This window comes from Gastrolobium bilobum, unplaced genomic scaffold (genome assembly GCF_033153095.1).
Source record: "Gastrolobium bilobum isolate Gb01-03AN ecotype WA unplaced genomic scaffold, APGP_CSIRO_Gbil_v1 utg40026, whole genome shotgun sequence".
Classification (NCBI taxonomy): domain Eukaryota; kingdom Viridiplantae; phylum Streptophyta; class Magnoliopsida; order Fabales; family Fabaceae; genus Gastrolobium; species Gastrolobium bilobum.
The window spans coordinates 42,802-63,799 of NW_026899792.1; the positions used below are offsets into that span (position 1 = coordinate 42,802).

Genomic DNA, 20,998 nt, shown 5'->3' on the forward strand with positions numbered 1-20,998 from the left:
GACATCCTCAGTGGTCCTCCGGTTCGCTTCACGAACCTCTTCTGCGGCTATCCGGTTCGCCTTGCGAGCCGCGTTGGCCAATCTAGTGGCCTCCGGATCAGCTAACCTAGCCGCCTGCATCTCAGCCAATGCAGTCAGGATAAGATCGGGTTGATCCTCAAAAGTCTCTCGTGTTCTCCCGGACCTTACCATGACTCTGCACAAGTTACACAAATTATGAGTTGATCAGGCCCACGCAGTGTGATTACATATGCATTATCATAATAAAATTCGACGGAGTAAACACACAAGACAGACACAACCAAACATCCTAACTATTGCAATACATACAAGCTTTTCCCTCGAACCATTGCTCTGATACCATAAATGTAACACCCCGTATATATCCGGTAATGTTATCATATTATCGTATTAAGCAGCGCTTAATTAAAAATGCGGAATATCTTTTTCTTTTCAATTATGATGTCATTAACATTACCAACTTGCTTATTATTCAATTAATAAAACATCTCCTGTATGTAATTGCATTAAAATAGCTAACTGAAAATACCTCATAACATATATAATAAAAGTGTGGCTCTAGTCACGGAACTACAACAACGTAGATCGGGCCATCTAACAGTTTATACAACTCCAATCTAAAAGTACTAACATAAAGTGTCATGGACAATCCCCATGCTCACTCAAATAAGGCAACACGCCCATCATCAGTCTCAACAACAACATAATCATAAATAGCGGAAAACATAAAAAGCATCCATATCCAGTCATGGCAGCAATACAGCATAATAACATCAACTAAGCTCTGGCCTCCTGCCGCCAGAGGCATCAGTCACCAAACTACCGGAACCTGAAATAAGCATTCCCCAACGTGGGGTGAGATCTCTAAACAAGAAATCTCAGTAACACAAGGGGTCCTCAAGGATCTTCCACCCCAAGCTCACTTACATGTGCAATATAAGTTTAAAAGCAGATATCATCATCAGTTCTAAAATAGTGCAATGCAGCAGATAATCATGTCATGTGTGTCAATTCTATTCTACTGGCCAGAGAAATGCAGGATTTACATATGCCAAATACCCACACTAGTGCAAGACGCTACTTGCATCCACCCCGGATCACCGTCTTGTATGACGCTACATACTCAGGCTTACCGTCAAGATGGAACAACACATGCATATTAAAAGCCATTACACATAAAGCTCAACAGCATTTCGAATATTCAAAGCATGTAACACCGCATGCATAAAACCACAACCCCATGGGACATGGTGGAACCACAACATGGCTAAACCGAGGACACGAAAGCTTACCTTGCAAGCTAACACCCAAAGCCAAGAGTCCACAGCTCAAAGTCCAAACACAACAGATTCACAATCTGTTATGGACCAATACTATATCAATAATAATGCACCACAAGCATATAATATTAAGACAACGCCTTTCCTTTACGTTTTACGTCTTAAGGCTCCATACCAAGCCATAAGCCCTTAATCATACGATTCTGACTTAGTTCATTAATTACAGAAGTTCAACTTCATCAATCTAGGGTCCACAAACCCCCCAATAGCCTACTGTACACACAGCACAGCTACTGTTCTACGAAATCCCACAATATCCGAATATTCCTCGGGACCATATCCGGATATGCTATATCCGGATATTTCACTGTACATATCCGGATATACAATATCCGGATATCCAGATTCCCATATCCGGATATCTAATATCCGAATGTCCAAATTCCATATCCGGATATCACATATCCGGATACTTCTCGGGCACATATCCGGATATTTCACGACAGAATGCAGAAACTGCATTTCGTGAAGATATCCTTCCAAGGTTGGGTTTTTACCGATTTTAAACACCTAAACATGCATTTCTAGGTGTGTTTGACCAACCCCAACATTAAGTTATCATCTTTTAACCTTTACATGCATCAAGGTTCCATTTTTAAGCTCAAAGACTCATGATCAAAGGTGATGAAGCTTACCAAAGCTCAAACTCAGAAAAAGGGTGCTCTTGGAGCTCACACAACAACTTCAAGGTTCTGACTTCAAGGGTGCACGAAAATACCACCCAAGCAATGATCTTTCTTCACAAAGATTGCTCCTTGGAGCTCCAACAACCCAAGGAAGAAGCTCACACACTCACACAAGGCAGTTCAGACCCCAAACAGCCTCCACACAGTCACCACACTCAGGAAAAGAGCTCCTTTCACACTCACAATGATCTCTCCCACTCACCCAAGGTACAAAGTGAAGAGAAAATGAAGAAGAGAGGTCACAAGGCTCACAAAATGGTGGTGAAGCAATGGAACAGTGGAACCAACAGCTGACCAGTCCCACACTCACGTAGAGAAACTGTTTTCTAGGGTTTTGTGCCTTAATAAGGGTATTTATAGCCACTTACCCAATTAACACACAGTATTAACTTTAATTGCTACGCTTAGCATTTTAATCCAAAACTTTGGAATCTGAAACTACACATTTTTCCAAGAATTATCATATTTTTCTTATAATTTTTTGAGCACCTTTTCGATACGCGCTTTTCAAAGCCAGTACCGGTTTCTAGCACCAGTTCTCATTATTTGGACTTGAAACTCGTTTTACAAGTCCTACATATTATTCTAGTAATTATCATGCACTTATTATAATTTTCTGGGATACTTTTTCGGCACGCATTTATACTGACTAGCAGAACCGGTATCTGCACTTTTCTTCCGAAAAGCGACTTTCAGCATTATTAGTCACTTACTATAATTATTAAAGCCTCGTAATAATTATTAGGGTCAATTATGGAATCATTTCCTATTTTCTCAGAATTTATTAATTAAAATCTTTAATTAACGGTGCGGGTTCTTACAGCTGACACATTTAAACACATGCTTAACCTTTTAAGACCAAAGCTCGGCTCAGCTCGGCTCAGCTCGTTAACACCCCTACTCACACGCCTAATTGTCAAGGAGTTTAAGTGAGAATGACATAAGTCATTAATGATACTTCAACATGTCCACAAAATGAAAAATTGTGAATGACTCGCACATTCATCTCTCTATTAATAAAAGAAGTGAATGACATAAGTCGTTAATGATACTTCAATATGTCCGCAAAATGAAAGATTGTGAATGACTCTCGTATTCACCTCTCTAACAATAAAAAAATGAATCACGATAGAAAAATTCATTTGGTTCCCCTCAAGCTATACTATAGTGAAAAACCACTTTTACCTTCCCGCTTTTTACAAGTTGAAATATTGGATGCTTTCTAGGTGAAAAGTTGCGCCAACAATAAGAGGCTTAAGAGACCAGAGGAGAGGGGTAAAACACCTTGCCTTTAGAGGCAATACTAAGTGTAAAACTCTCTTCATGTTTCTTTATGATTGAATGATGTGAATGATGTGAATGTGAAGTTGGTGTAATAATTGTATATAACGTCATGTTATTTGTGAATGTATGCAGAGGCGGATGGAGGTTGAAGAGAAAGGGGGCAAGTGACCACCCTTAAATTATGATGCAAAAATACAAAAATACTCTTTTCTTAAAATTCAAATTTTTTCAATTTAATTTCAGAGTAGGATATTGTAACAACTAATTAGGGTTACTACAATTAGGGTTATTACCAATCAATTTCACCGTTAGATCGATTATGTTGATCCAACAGTTATATTTATTTTCAACTTTGTATGGTTATGATTCCCCATATTTAATACTTTATATTTATTTTCACCTTTGTCTGATTATGATTTTTCATATTTAATACTTTTACATTAAATATGAGGATCATAACTGTACAAAGATTTTTCATATTTAGTAACCCTAATTGGTTGTTATGATATCTTACTCCTTTAATTTTCCTCATTCCATTTTATTTTTCCGTGAATTTCTTTTCTCCTCCATCTTTATTATCCAAACCTAACAGCTGGGAGCTTTATTCGACACCCATTATTTGCATCTACGTATTGATTCATCTCTTCTCAAACCTCAATCTCCGTTATTAGAAGTTGGAACATTTGCTTCTTCCTCCATCATTGGTCTAGTTGAGTCGCAATCTGTACAGATCTAGATCTAAACCAGACTCAGCCAGTCGGCAGCTGCTCGCAAGTAGCATTTCAGACAGACCTTATTGAGTGGTGCCCACCCTTCATTAATTTCTTGGATCCGCCACTGAATGTATGGGAGTTTAATTACTATTGTAACCTGCTTAGTCTAAAACTTTATCTACTAAATTTATATACATAACATGGGACAATCTTGAAATAAAATAAGGAGCTTGAAGTTTACTATAATGTATGGGAGTTTAATTACTATTGTAGCCTGCTTAGTCTAAAACTTTATCTACTAAATTTATATACATAACATGGACCAATCTTGAAATAAAATAAGGAGCTTGAAGTTTACTATGTAATGACTCTTGTAAGTCATTATAAGTAATAGCTAAAGGCAAAAGTTTGATATGAATGTTATGATGATGTTAAGAATCTTGGAGATTGTATATAAGTTGGTGACATATATTATTAGAGTACTAACATGGAATGGTGCTCATTGTAACACCATGTGTGCACCCGGTGTATTATCATCAATTATGGTATTAAACACAACTATATTTCATTTAATATAAGCAAAAACACGAATAAACTTTTTACTTTTTCTCTATAAATTAGTTTTGAATCCTTTTACGTTTATTCCCTTTATTATTATTCATACATTAGCTAGGAATGTCCTACATTAGCCTACAATCACCTAAAATTTGGCTCACATAGGCCAAGAGGGGTAAAACTCAATACTAAAGTGCAGGGTCAGCGTGCTTTAGCGCGCTCCTGCATGTGGAATTTTCTCTATTTAGCACACTGTAGTGCATTGTAGCGTGCACAACAAGTATTCTATCACTCAATTAGCACATTGTAGCGTGCTCCCAACGCGCTTTAGCTTGCTAAGAGAGTTGTTAACTATCTTAGATTCTCAAAGCGCATTTTAGCGCCCTCGAACACGTTGTAGCGCACTCGAGTGAGCATTTTCTAATTCCCCTAGCATGCTTTAGCACGCTCAACCAGAAGAAACACGTTTTAATACTCCCTATATCGCTTTAGCGCACTCACCAATGGTTGGGTATTGCCTCAGACATTTCGAGCGCATTTTAGTGCGCTCTCCAGGACATGGAAAGATTCATTTGAGGAGTTGGACCTCCCTTTTCAAGCCATAAACCTTCTCAAGGACACCTAATTGATCACTATCTCAATATTTCCCATGATTTTGCATCAAGTATAATAATTCCATTGTTCATGACATAATTTTGTTAATCTACCCTTCATTACACATTCACATTGGAATTTATATAGCCATAGTCATTGTTTACATCAAATTTGGTCTCATGCCACATATATGCTACCATGACCAATTTCGCAATTCCAACAATCAAACATCTATACAAGCATTATATACTTGGTCCAATATTCTTTGGCTTAAAGCCATCATTTATATAACCAAACCATAGCTTGTCATTACTTGTGCCAAAAAGTCAATATTAATAACACATTTGGCTTTGTTTTACATGTATAACAATATAACCAAATTTTACAATCATGAACTATGGTATCAAAATACACATGTCTTCTCCCGGGTAATAACTTGAGCCAATATATACATGTATATCAATATAACCAATATATATATATATATATATATATATATATATATATATATATATATATATATATATATATATATAGTATCAAAGCCATTCCATTGGCCAACTTGCCAAACACAAGAATGCTCATATAGTACTTCCAAGAAAAGTCCCTACTGCTCATTCTCTCAAATTTTAACCACAAGGAATTTTCTCCACGTAACTCTAGTTCCAAGGGAAGTTCATATCTCATATTCTCCTTGCCAAGGAACCTCTGTCATGTATTCATACAAGCATATATTATCATATTATGCATCACTACTCAATTTAACACACAATGCATATCAATCCATAATACAATCACTCCTAATGGAGTATAGTGGAACAACAAAGGGAATTAACCACAAGGTCCAAAAGTTTACCTTTCAAGCTATATCCTCTAACTTCTCTTGACCCAAGTAATTCAACACCAACAAAATCACCAACACCACCTATTTCAAGTGAGTGGTTCCAATCAATACATATGTATATACATTAAAATCAATTCACATCCTTAAATATTAACAAAACATAGGTTTAGTAGCTTACCACAATTTCTTGAAATCTTAAAGACCAAAACCATAGTCCAATGGATGTTCAAATCTACTTTAAACACAACCCATAACACTCCTACACATCATAAATATATACCAACTTCCATCAAACTCATCATTCCACATTATAATCCAAAAACCCCTCATTTCCTTGAAACCCTAGGAAATGAAACTCTTAGGAATTCAAAGAAAATTAACTTCCTTACCTGAAAGCTTCACTTTAGGAGATTCCCAAGCTTCCAAGAGCTCAAAAACTCCTCTCCTTGGCTACCCACTAGTGACCTTTGAAAATGGGTTTTTAAGAAGAGAAAATGTTGGGTTCCTTTCTTGATTTCTAGCTTGGGATGAGTAGAGGGTTTAGTAACTATGAAGGAATTAAAGAAGGTGAGTTGAGTTCTTAGCTTAGTGAGGTTCCTTGAATAAGCAAGAATGAAAGCTACAATGGAGGTAGGAAGAGAGGGGAGGGGCGACGGTGGAGAGGGAAAACAAGAAAGAGATAGGTGAGAGACAGAAAGGGTTTAGATATTTTTTTAAATGTCTAACCCACACAATTACCATGAAGCCCATATCTTTATTTCCTTTTTACAACACATACCCTCATCCGTTAGATTTAATTAGAATGAGTTGATTCCTAATAGGGTGTGTCATGCACTTGATTCATTTTGGGTCTCACACACTTTGTGTATTTTACCTCATTAGTTCCACACTTTAATTATTTACACATTTGCCCTAAAAGGTGATTTAACTCTAAATTAGACTTTCCATCTAATTAATCCTCTAATTATATATTAATCTCTAATTACTGTAGTTTAATTATCGGGGTTATTACATTCATGATATCTGTTGTTGTGCTATAGTCATATAGGAAGAAGAGAAGTGTATTTATATGTAAGATATATGAAAACGTTAAGAATTATGAGGATTAACACTAACCTTCCATATTCATCTATGTTGTAAAAAACATTAATTTTGCAAAATGATTTTTGCATAGAAAAAAGTATGAATTATATGTTCAAGTAAATCTAGAGAATGGAAAATAATAGGTGAATTACTCTACTTTTGCAGTTTTGAAGAAGCTTAAGAGATATTTCGATGCCCCTCTCTAGGTTTGGCAATTCCCTACATGACCCATTAGCACGATACAATATCTACGTGTTTGGGTTGACCCACACACATTCACTTTGTGTTCACGTTGACAAAAAATGGGTCAACCTGCAAACATTATACTTGTAAAACCTTAGGGTACATAAAAGGTAAAAGTTTGAGTTTTAATGAATAACAAAGCACAATTAGCTATAGAAGATACGAAGCAAAAGTGCAATAAGTTGCAATAAGACCCAAATGATATTACAAAATCAGGCAACATGCAAAAAACCAAGAAAAAATCATCCACAATGTCCAAGCTTAAAAAAATAAAAAAAGGCCAAAAGGTGCAATTGTTGAAAATTAATGACTTATAGCCAAGATGAAGACTTATATAATTAGATTACATTGTCTTAGAATTAGAACATTCCAAACTCAGAGATTAACATTCCAAGTAGAACATACAAATTTAGAACATCAATTAATCTATACATGTATACAGTCATACAGAGATTAACATTCCAAACTCAGCATTCAGAAGCATCAATTTCTCGTAAGGTAGTCAAGTCAAAATTTAATTAGTCATTCATTAATCTAATGCTTTTGTGACTAAAACATAAGATGATCATTCAAGTAAATCAAAGCAAAATTATAGTCGTTATCAATTGGTTTGAAACGATCTACAATATCTTCAAGCATTATATGCAAGTATTATTTCATATACCATTATCTGATTCATTTGTTCCAACATAGTTCTTTTATTACTTAACAAGGGTTGTCCATTCAAATTATAAATTCTACCATATGTTTGTAGGTTTAAAACAGAACGACCTATACAAACTTCATATTAACATACAAAATCAAGCATTTACAATCTCATTACATCTCAACACAAATAGTGATTAAGCATCCGTAACACATTACGAAGGTCTCCTGATAGCAACGAACCATGGCTCAGTTTTCTAGATTAGGAACAATATCTACATTGCTTGTATTTACAATTTGCAGCCCACAAAGGGGTGAGGATAATTCCCAATAAAACCACAAAAAAATTTATCACTATTCCAAGTTTTTAGAGTAAGTACAATGTTGAACCTTTCTCAAAAGTTTCATTTCCTAATCCTATACCAAATTAGCCAAAAGTAACATGGGGAGGATTATATTTACAAATTTTTTATTTATAAACTCTTACAAACTACACTATGTACACTCAGAAATACATTAGGTTACACTATGTACTTTTGGGAGTAAGTAGTGTAATTTGCAAAAATTTATAAACAAAATTTGTAAACGAATCCTTCCCCAAATAACATTTATAACCATGCATACTAAACCGTATGAAATTCTCAATATCAACCAAGGCATAAACTCATATGTTGCACAAAATAATCACTTTTCACCATCATTCGTATGTGTTTGGGGGTCAACTCTCTCAAACATCGTCACATGTCAATAACAATCATAGCAATTCATAAACCAATCAGCACATCAAATCATTGACAATCTTTAGAATTTTACATAACTTTCTTATGATCACCAAATTATTATGCTCACAAGTTTAGAGTCCTCGGTTAATGACGTCAAAGAACCAAATAACAATATCATCTGGTCATAATTTGGTTCTATCATAATCATAAGCAATTTCATATGTAGTCAAATTCTAAAACATTCACATAACATGTTCATTATGAATGTCAAGAAGGAAACATGAGGTTTGTTCGTGAAAACAACATTCATTTTCATCTCTAAAAATGAATGGTCATTCCCACCCAATGTGCGTCCTATTATGTTATTTTGATAAAAAAAAATTAGTTTTGCATTATTTTTGATAATTTTTTTAAAAAACTTGCATTAAAATGATTAAAATACCGAATTTAATTGTGAATTTCTAAATGGAGGAATCATGATATAAAGTAGTGAAGGCTAAAGTTGTGTGGGTAAACTCTCAATATATATATATATATATATATATATATATTTATAGGGCTTATCGTTTCTCAAGTTACTTGAGATAACTGTATCTCCGGCTACTAAATCATAACCGTACAAAGATAGATCAACGGTTATAAAGAAAGAGAGAGAGAAATATTCTCTTAACCATTCAAAGGTGAATCAATTAACATAAGAAAATAAATAAATAAAATGACGTAATTTTAGAGTAACCGGAGATAAAAATATCTCAAACAACTTGATAAATATTTGTCTTATATATATAATTCTTCAAATAAGGTATCCGTGGATGAAATAGAAGGAATACCAATTTAATACCAAGGGCCCGTTTGGGTGGCCTTTTTTTTCTTCCAAAGTTACTTTTTTTCGAGAAAAAAAAGCACTTCTCATTTTAAGTTCGTTTGGATGTCTGCTTTTAAAAAAAGCAGAAGTCATAAAAAAAGCTAAAAATTTACTTTTTTTATAAGCTAAAAATTTAACTTCCAAAAGAAAAATAGAAGTCAAAAGCCAAATATTTTTATAAAAATATAAATAGCTTCAACTTTTATAAAAAAATACATTTAAAATAAGGAAGAGATAACAATTACTTTTTCTGGAAGGTGAAACAAACGTACTCGGTCCGTTTGGATGGGCTTTTGAGAAAATGTCTTTTTTAAAAGAACTTTTTGTAAAAGTTAAAGTTATTTTATGTTTGGATGCAATATTAAAAAAGTGCTCTTTAGTAAAAATATCATTTAGATATTCAAATAAAAAGCATTTTTTAACTATAAAATTACCGTTGTACCCTTTCATCTCTTTTTGGTATTCTACATCTTTAGGGAGGAACCCACTAGTCGCCGGCATAGGAGGCCAGTCACTGGTGGCTTCCCTCTCCAACTCACCGGCAACTCCAGTTGCAGCTACTCTAGTTTCATCACCGGTCCAAGCCCCTTCCAAACCAACATCACCAGCTCCTATTGCTTCTCCCAAATTAGCTCCTCCAGCTTCATCTCCGACCAATGCTGCAGCGCATGCTCCGGCGACAACACCTCTGGCATCGTCTCCATCGGCGGCGACACCAGTGAGCTCGCCACCAGCACAAGTTCCAGTCAGTTCTCCACTTGCTAAATCTCCCCCTGCACCCGCGCCAACAACTTCTCTAGTGAGTGCTCCTCCAGCACCCGTGGTGGTGCCAACCACCCCTGAGGCTCCAGCTCCGAGAAAATCAAAGAAGAGCAAGAAGGGTAAGAAACACGGTGCACCAGCAGCATCACCATTGCAAGGAGGGGTCACCATGGTCATTCAGTTGATTTTGACTTCTACTTTTCTCAAAAATTAAAAATTTTAGCTTTTGGAAAAAGTTGAATTTTAGCTTTTCATTTACTTTTAATTTTTCTTAGGTCAACATCCAAATAATCAAATAACTCTAAAAGAACTTTTTTTTTTTTAAAAAAAAGCAGCTTCTTCGAAAGTAGAAGCCAATCCAAACGAATACTAAGTCTTCAACTCACTTAGAATTTAGTTTGCAACTAGGTGCAGGATAATTCTAAATATTGCTTTTCTGCCCCAAACTAATTTTTTATTTGTTTATACACTATTTTTTTAACCCAAAAATCCACACGTAACTTGACCTATGACTTGTATTAAAAAAAAACTTGACCTATGACAAGTTAGGTGTTATAACTTTGAGAATTTTTTTTTTGAAAATCTGTAACTTTGAACTTCCATATCACGTTGTTCCACTCAAAAACAAAAGTAGAAACAAATAATGTATCCCTAAAGTACAACAAAGAATTTTTTTTTCACACGAGAAGTTCGAGATCCAACTTGAAAATGAGTAAGACATAAATAAATATAAAAGTGCGAGACCCTTGAAATTATCTTATTTTGAGCACAAGCTTATCTAATGTAATAACTAAGATATCAAAATCGTGGAAGTGTGAAGGCTAGCCAAACTAAATAATTTGACTAAACATGTGGATTGACTAATAAAATTGAACTAAAAAATTCCACACACAAAAATTTGAACTAAAAAATATTTTGGTTTGACCGAATTCAACTCCATGATGGTAATAGGCCAAGTTTGTTCACAAGCATTAAAAGAATTTAAATTATCAATTTTACCTTTGTAAAGCATATCTAAATATTATTTTAAAATAAATATCGATATATTTTTAGTACTCAGAATATACTTCATTTTACTATTTTTACATTCTATTATCTTAATTCTTTATTTTGTTTATTTAGCATTGCCACCTATTACTTAGTTTTGCCACCTCACCAATAGTTGTAACCGCTTGGCACATTCTAGCACCTCTTGTGCATTCTGTTAGAGGTTGCTGATATATTCCTTTTTGCATTGCACTTTTGTAATTAGAATTTTACACACAGTAATGAAAAGGTTTTCTTCTTTCTTTCTCCTTTGGTATTCGATGTCTAATATGGTATCAGAAGGCATTTTTTAACCTCAGCTATGGCTCGAGGTAATAAGGCCTCTTCTCATTCTTCCACTGCTGCTGCCTCCAACACTATTCCTTCCTCTGCTTCCATGGAGGATATTTCTAGTCCCTACTATCTCCACAATGGCGATCATCCAGGCATTATTATTGTCCCTCACACTCTTCTTGAGACTAATTATAACTTTTGGTGCAGAGCCATGTTAATAGCACTCACTGCTAAAAATAAGGTCTCTTTCGTTGATGGCTCTCTTCTTCGCCCACCATCGGATGATCTTCTATTTTCTTCCTGGAATCGTTGCAATTCCATGGTCACCTCCTGGCTTCTCAACTCTATTTCTAAGGATATTGCAGATAGCTTGATGTACTTCATTACAACCTATGATCTTTGGGCTAATCTTCATGCGCATTTTCATCAGACGAACGGACCTCGCATCTTTCAGCTGAAACAACAAATCTCATCCCTTCACCAAGGCACCTTGGACATCAACAATTATTAAACGAAACTCAAAATCCTCTTGGATGAACTTCAGGATTTTCCCCCAACTTTTCAATGCACCTGTGGTGGCCTAAGTTCCTTTCATGCTTCGCAACAACAAGGACATGCTCTTCAATTTCTCATGGGGCTGAACGATTCCCATTCCTCCATTCATACTCAGATTTTGCTTATGGAGCCTATACCAAATTTATCACGAGTTTTCTCCCTCGTTTTGCAAGAAGGACGTCAAAGGTAGATATCTACTCTGATGTCTATCTCTCCGAAAATGTCGTTGCTTAATTTCGTCACAACTTTCGGTGTTCTTGGTTCTGCTCCTACCGTTTCCTCTATCGTGGCTACTGCCGTCTCCAACCCTCACCTTAATCGTCCATTTTGCACCCACTGTAACATCCCCAATCACAATAAGGACAAATGCTTCAAGATCCATGGCTTCCCATCGGGTTACAAGCCAAGAACCCTTAGGCAGTCTTCTCCTTCACCTTCGGCCCAAGCCCACATGACTATTAACCCTCCAAATCCTAGGCCCAATGACCCCAACCTTCCTTTTCCCCAATTAACTTCGGCCCAATATGCCTAATTGCTCTATCTGCTTCAATCCAACCCTAATCCCTCTTCACCGTCGTCATCTTCCCCATCCCCTCCAACTGATATCTCTTCTCACACTATTGCAAGCTTTACTGGTATGTGTTATTCCTCCTTACCTCATATTTCCTGGATCATAGACACTGGGGCAACACATCACGTTGCTTTTTCACCTGAAATGTTCACTTCTTCTTCTGATTCTTGTTCCACTGTGTCTCTACCCACTGGTTCCTCTGTTTTGGTTGTTTCTAAGGGCTCTGTTTCCCTTCTTCCGTCCCTCACCCTACACAATATTTTACTTGTTCCATCTTTTTTCGTTTAACCTTCTCTCTGTTAGTGCTCTTACTCGTGATTCCTCCATCACTGCCCATTTTTACTCTTCTCATTATTTTTTATAGGACCGTGCTTCTCGCTAGACGATTGGGATTACTAGTTGGCTCGGTGACCTTTACGTCTTAGAAACTGTTTCTTTTTTCCCCAAAGTTGATGTTCCCCCTCCCCTTTGCCTCAATGTTTCCAAGCAATCTTTTCGTTTATTGCACTCTCGGTTAGGCCATCTTGCTATACCGATTTTACATCATTTACAAAACACTTTGCATTTTACTGATACTGATTGTTCATCTTTTCATTGTGATATATGTCCTTTGGCTAAACAGAAAAGATTACCTTTTATATTAGATCCTAAACTTTCATCTTCTTCTTTTGATTTATTACATTGTGATATTTGGGGTCTTTTTACCCTTATTTCTGTGGATGGTTTTCGATATTTCTTGACTGTGGTTAATGATGCCACTAGATTCACATGGGTTTATTTTCTCCAAAACAAAAAAGATTTCTCCTCCGTGTTTCCTTGTTTCTATTCTCTCATTTTACCCAGTATAACAAACCCATCAAGGCTCTTCGTTGTGACAAAGCTCCTAAGTTCTGCTTGACTGATTTTTTTGAAACAAAGGAAATCCAAATTTTTCATTCTTGTGTCGAAATACCACAACAAAATTCAGTTGTGGTACACAAACACCAGCATATTTTGAATGTTGCCAGAGCACTTCATTTTCAATCTCAGGTTCCTTTAGATTAACGGCATGATTGTATTCAAACGATTGTATACCTGATCAATCGTACTCCCTCTCCCTTCCTTTCCCACAAAACACCTTTTGAATTATTGTCTAACAAAATCCCTTGCTACACACACTTGAGAGTTTTTGGTTGTCTCTGTTACCCATCAACTCTTCATCGTGGTCGTCATAAATTCTCTCCTCGGGCTCTTCCAGCAGTGTTTCTGGGTTATCCTTCTGGTTACAAAGGTTACAAATTGCTTGACCTTTCCACCAATCGTGTTATTATATCCAGAGATGTTGTGTTTCACGAATCCATTTTTCCTTTCGCCTCTGGTTCTCTATCTCACACTCCTATACCTTCAACTCTTTCAACACATACCAATGAAGCTGCTACACACCTTCCCTCACGATCTTCTCGAATTAGGAAACCTCCTCCTCATCTCCTAGATTATGTTTGTTCTTCTACTGCCCATCCCATATCTGAGTTCCTTTCTTATCAAAACCTTTCTCCATCTCTCCATGCCTTTGTCAATGCCATTTCTTCCCACTTTGAACCTTCTACCTTCTCTGAAGCATCCCAGCTTCCCGAGTGGTGTGCAGCCATGGCTGCTGAAATTTCGGCTTTGGAGCATAACAACACTTGGAAGATTGTTTCTTTACCTCCAGGTAAGAGACCCATTGGTTGTAAATGGGTATATAGAGTTAAATACAACTCTGATGGCAGCCTTGAACGATACAAGGTCCGCCTAGTTGCCAAAGGCTTCTCTCAGCATGAGGGTATTGATATTATAGAGACCTTCTTTCCTGTTGCAAAAATTGCAAAAATCACTAATGTTCGTGTTCTGCTCTCTCTTGCTGCTATTAACAATTGGCATTTAATTAAACTTGACGTCAATAATGCTTTTTTGCATGGTGACCTTCTTGAGGAGGTGTATATGTCCTTGCCTTTGGGTTTCTGGAAAGGGGGAGTCTCTTCCTCCGAATATTGTGTGCCATCTCCAGAAGTCACTTTATGGGCTAAAACAAGCCTCACGTCAGTGGTTTGCAAAATTCTCCAGCACCTTACTTTCTATTGGATTCACTCATTCTTCATCTGATCATTCTTTATTTACTCATTTTATTGCAACACATTTCATTGATGTTTTGGTATACGTTGATGAAATCATTCTTGCTTCTAATGATTCTCATGCTCTGGATCGTCTTGCTGTCTCATTAAATGGAAAATTCAGACTAAAAAATTTGGGAGCACTCAAATACTTCTTTGGCCTTGAGGTAGCCAGATCACATCGCGACATTTTTTTAAATCAAAGACAATATGCTTTGACAATTTTGCAGGATTCTGGTACTCTCGGTTGTAAGCCTCAGTCCACCCCAATGGAGGCTAACTTAAAGCTCTTTGCTGATTCTGGGTATCTTCTTCCTGATCCTACCCCTTATAGACGTTTGATTGGAAAACTTCTTTATTTGACTATAACTAGGCATGATCTTTCCTTTGCCATCGATAGGCTTAGTCAATTTATGTATGCTCCTCAGCTCCCTTATGTGCAAGCTGCTCATCGGATCCTTTCTTATTTGAAGCGCATTGCTGGTCAAGGTCTCCTATTTTCTGCTACCTCCTCTGTTTAATTGAATGCATTTTCTGATTCTATCTAGGCTGCATGCCTCGACAATCAAAGATCAGTTACTGGTTACTGTATCTTCGTTGGTGATTCACTCATTTCCTGGAAGTCCAAGAAAAAAGGTACCATCTCCCATTCATCTGCTGAGGTTGAATATAGAGCCATGGCCAATGTCACTTGTGAACTTCTTTGGCTATTTTCCTTACTTCAAGACGTGTGAGTTGTTCATGCTACACCTGCTCATTTATTTTGTGATAATCGTGCTGCCCTTCACATTGCTTCTAATTCGATTTTCCATGAATGGACGAAACACATTGAAATCGATTGTCACATTGTTCGTGATCAAGTAACCAAAGGCATTATTCAGACTTTTGTTGTTCTCTCTTCACAACAACTTGCTGATATTCTCACCAATGCTCTTCCTGCTGGACTCTTCTTCTCCATCATCTCCAAGATGGAGTTCTCAACATACACACTCCATCTTGAGGGGGAGTTTTAGAATATACTTCATTTTACTATTTTTACATTCTATTATCTTAATTCTTTATTTTGTTTATTTAGCATTGCCACCTCTTACTTAGTTTTGCCACCTCACCAATAGTTGTAACCGCTTGGCACATACTAGCACCTCTTGTGCATTCTGTTAGAGGTTACTGATATATTCCTTTTTGCATTTCACTTTTGTAATTAGAATTTCACACACAATAATGAAAAGGTTTTCTTCTTTCTTTCTCCTCTGGTATTCGATGTCTAATAAGTACTAATTTCAAATTTTTAATACAAATTAATATAAGTCTTTTAATGAAATCTAATTAAATGTATTAATTAAACTAATATTTTTAAACTATAATAATATAAATAAATAAAATCTAGAGCAGCGACCAACGAGTCAACCTGAATAATTACAGTTTGAATTGGTGAGGATAACCAATAACTGATATAACTTGGCACATATTTAGCTAAGTCGTCGCAGACTAGCTTATCTATCCAAATTGACAATTCTTATAATTTATATGTTTATATATATTTAGTTATTAAGTTAGTACTGGTATATAAGTAATGAAATATTAAATAGTTGGTAAAATGTCATGGGTTTAAACTTACATACTATTATTATAAAAAAAGTTAATTCAATCTAATTTATAATATTTATATTCTAAAACCTTTATGTTCTAAATGTATCAGTTAATCTGTTGGAATAATAATTCCTCTTAACCTTATGGTGATAACCATCACCAACAAACCAAGATCCATCATACCAAATCATAAAGGAATATTAACATAAAAGTGGAGGCATACCTGTCTCCATAGCAGCGGAATAACTTAGATCTTCTCCTTCGGGGTATACGATCTTTGATGGGACGTAAATTCGTTCCCATCTAAGCCCATTTTGATGGCAAAATACCATATGTTCCCTCATTTGATGAGCAACTTCAGCATGAAAATCACTTGTTTTACACATTTGTGACAAAAACACAGTGGGGGGACAGATGGTAACGTATTCCTTTAAAATATATTAAAAGGGGAACGGACTGAGACGCATTTAATGCACCTGCTCCATTCATTTAATGCTTCTGTACACTTTGCAGGTAACGTAGAGTTAAAGACTTCTAAAAAGCAAGGCGGTGCACCAACTGAGCAGCTAGAAACGTGAAGAGCAGGGAATCAAGGGTTCCCATTGGCTGAAAAAAGAAGCAAAACATGAGAATGCCTGCAAACTACGGCTAATCATCACCAAACCTTGTTCCATCCAGCAATTTGCGCAGCTTCCATACTCTGCTGCCACCGTCCTGTCCCCTCATTCAAGCAACTTGCTCCAAAGGATTTACAAGCTTGCCATTCTCCTTCCATCTATAAATAGGACCACCCTCATACAAAAACATCATCAGATTCTGGAGGGATTAAAGTCCAGAAGGAAGAAGATCACCTAGTAGTAGTAGTTAGTAACTTAGTTTAATTTTCGGTTGTAACTATAGTTAAGCGACAACCCCTCTTCCCTTCTCTGTAAACAACCATCAAGACTCTTCACGAACAAATACCCATTTTTCTCCATTTTCTGTTTATTTTTGTAAATTGTCTTTTAAATTAATATAAGTGTTTTTCTCTTCGTTCCAATCGTTATCTCTTGACTGAATCTCGGGTCTATGTAATCTCAGTTGAGAATAATTATGTTTAAACTATCAGCCATGAGCTGGACTATCTGTGGAACGGGTAAACTGTGAAACTTTTAAAGAACTGTTTTCAAAACTCTTGTCCGAAGCTTTTTGTATTTCTTTGGCTAAGTAAGCTATATTCATTGTGCGCCAATGGAAATTGGGTACATACTGAGAAAGGAACTTCCATAAGGAAGGGATTTCAGACAGCTTAGCCATTGGGGAAGGTAGTTGTCATGGCAAAAACGCTACTGGTCACCTGAGGAATAAGGGGCCAACTCGTCCATTTTAAGGTTCTGAACTAAGTACCTGTTGGAGTCAAGGGAGCCATAGGAATATGGAAACTTGTGAGCCATCTAGACCATGAGCTGAGGAATCAGAGTTGGCAGGCAAAGAAACTGGGACAAAGCCAAAAGGTACTAAGTCTTGAGCAGAGAAAACAGCCCCTTTAAGAGTGAAGCAGTGAATCCGTTCCTTCTGTTAAACTGTTTTAACCACCACCCCGTTGTCTCTTGATTATAGTTATTTCTGTTTTAGTAGTTTTATTTTATTTCATTTAGTACTTATAAAAACTCCAATGATTATTGTCTCACCTTCTTCTAAACAGGAATGATCACATACATAACGCAGCGAGCAACTGTTTGCCATCAGATTGAACCTACTGTTCTTGAGGAACGTTGTCAAGACAGTAGGGAACGTTTGAACCGACAGTTCATTTACTAACTTTTCTTCTCATTTTCACTCTTTATAAACAGCGATAAAATAATAATTAGCACTCTATCCTCGTGGGAACTATAATTTGGGCATTAATACTCCCTTTATTACTTGATGCGTGCACTTGCGCACTTGGGTTGGAACTAAGGGACGAATCTGTGTTCTGCAAGAACAGAGGAACGTCCCCTATCAGAACTTATAGTTTTCCACCATCAGCAAACCACCCAACAAGTTTTTGGCTGAAAATATGGCTGATCACAATAATAACAATGAAGAGGTTCCCCCTAAACAGAACTTCAGAACTTTGGCTGCTCCTTTTAGGAACAGACCAGGCAGGGGAGTAATCCTCCCTCCTGTAGCACCCAATTTTGAACTAAAACCTATCATATTTCACATGATTAGGGAAACAGGGGTCTTCAATGGACTCCTTGCAGAAGATCCTTACACACACCTCACCACATTCCAAGATATCTGTGACAATTTTAAAGCTGAGGGTGTAACAGAAGAGAGCATGAGAATGAAGTTGTTCCCTCACTCCTTGGGCTTAAAAGCTAAAACATGGATGAAAACTCTCACCCCTGGGTTAATCCACACATGGGAAGAACTCTCTAACAAGTTCATAGAGAGGTTTCTCCCAATGTCTCGACAAGCAGATGTTAGAGCAGAAATCTCTAACTTCAGAATGTTTTATGGAGAAAATCTCTATGAAGCATGGGAGAGATACAAGGACATCATAAGAAAATGTCCAAACCATAGGGTAGAAAGATGGGGAGTGTTACAGTCTTTCCATAAAGGACTTGATCATACTTCTCAGTCTCACTTAGATTTTGCTGCAGGAGGATATTTTTTTTACAGGAACACTTGAATCAAGATATGAAATCATAGAAGGGACTGCTGAAAGATGTCTCCAATGGCCAATAGACAGAGTGAGCCCAGTGAGGAAGCCAGGCATGCTAGAACTAGATAAAAAAACTGCCATGGAAGCCCAGCTACCATCACTCATGAATGAAGTGAAGAACCTAAAAGCCGACCAAGAAGCACCAAGGATGGAAGTCTTACAACTCACAGCAACTGAAACAGAACCATGCTCAGCCTGTGGTGACCTTCATGACTCAACAGACTGCCCATCCACTGCATTGGTGTGTTATGCAGAAAATTTTGGCAATAGGAACTTCATCAGAGACAATCAACAAGCAGGACGAAATACACATTCAAGCCCTGGAGGAACTATCATTAAGGATCAGAACCACAACACCCAATGGAGGCCACCCATTAACCAGAGACCATTCAACAACAATCAACAGCAGTATCAGCAAGGTAGCAGGAGTGGGACGTCTGAACAAAGAAGAAACAACTACGTTCCATTCCACAGAGATGACCAACGCATCAACACCCTGGAAAATTATGTCAAGAAATATGTCACCAGGAATGATGCAGTGGTCAGGAACATTGAGTCCCATCTGGGGCAAATTGCTGCCAGCCTTCAAACCAGAACACCAGGATCACTACCAGGGGACACTGAGGTCCCCTCAACCATTTCTGAAACACCTTGAGAGGTAAGTACCATGTCTAGCTAAAGACATTAAACTAACCGCTGACTGGGAGGCAACCCAGTAGATACATTTGCTCTCTGACAAAGAGCAAAGTTTTGGGGTGGTTATCCATAACCACACAGCTCCCAAAAAGGAGGGAATGTCTGATGTTCCTCTCCAAAATGTCCAAATAAAGTGCGTTACGTTCCAGAAACGTAGTTTTGGGGTGGTCCCTGACCACACAATACCAAAAAAAAAACATATATATATATATATATACATATAGATATAATTAAATGTTTTGTTACATGTTAAATTAGATTTATTAAATAATAGGTGATAGGTTAGTACGTTCCCTTTTCCTTATTTAGTACTCACAGTTGCATGTTTTCTTATTATTTATTTCAGTTAGTTATTTATTTATTAGTTAGGAAAAGACAAAGGGAACGTTCCTTGGGTTAGGAGATAAGAGTGACTGGGACACCTGTCCCTGCTGAGTCACTTAAAAAGATACGCAGCCATATCCAATTTTCATTCATTGCAATTCTTGGAAACGCGCGCAGAAAAAGCAACCGTCTCCTCAACCATTAAGACAACTGCACCCTTTCCTTTTCCCTCTCTCCCACGTCTTGACCTAAACCGTTCCATCTTCTCACACTCATCCCATCAGTAACTGGTCACCTACTGCTGACCACTTGTTCTGTAACGTCCCCATTCCACTACCTCTTCAACCTCCTCTCCTTAACCTCCACGTCCCAGAAACCTTTCATTTTCTCCCCCACAGTCTATTTAAACTCGGTCTCTGATTTCTTCAAGTTCTACTACTTCCATTCAACTCAGAACCCTTTTATCCCTCCTGCATTTGTGCCCTAACTCCCTTTCTGAACAAAATGACTAAGCTTTCATTTAAAGTGACCTCTGTAGCCAACTACGGCGAAGAACCAAAGCTCACTGAACCCACCATCATTCTGTACCCAGAAAGGAACATTTCTCTTCATCAGGACAAAATGGTTCTGCCTTCATTTGTGAAGGAATCACTGGACAAACTTCTGTTCCTGAGGAACGTTGTCAAGACAGTAGGGAACGTTTGACCCGACAGTTCATTTACTAACTCTTCTTCTCATTTTCACTCTTTATAAACAGCGATAAAACA

General features: G+C 37.0%; 1 long non-coding RNA gene and 1 other non-coding gene across 2 annotated transcripts; both read right to left on the reverse strand.

Moving 5' to 3' along the window:
* Window positions 1-6,063: 6,063 nt before the first annotated feature.
* On the reverse strand, window positions 6,064-6,447 carry LOC133293520 (uncharacterized). Its single transcript, XR_009749068.1, has 3 exons — window positions 6,427-6,447; window positions 6,216-6,296; window positions 6,064-6,118 (listed from the first exon to the last, which is right to left on the reverse strand). It is a non-coding gene; the product is annotated as an uncharacterized LOC133293520 (long non-coding RNA).
* A 12,518-nt stretch (window positions 6,448-18,965) lies between these two features.
* On the reverse strand, window positions 18,966-19,072 carry LOC133293523 (small nucleolar RNA R71). The gene has a single exon (XR_009749069.1). It is a non-coding gene; the product is annotated as a small nucleolar RNA R71 (small nucleolar RNA).
* Between the last annotated feature and the right edge of the window lie 1,926 nt (window positions 19,073-20,998).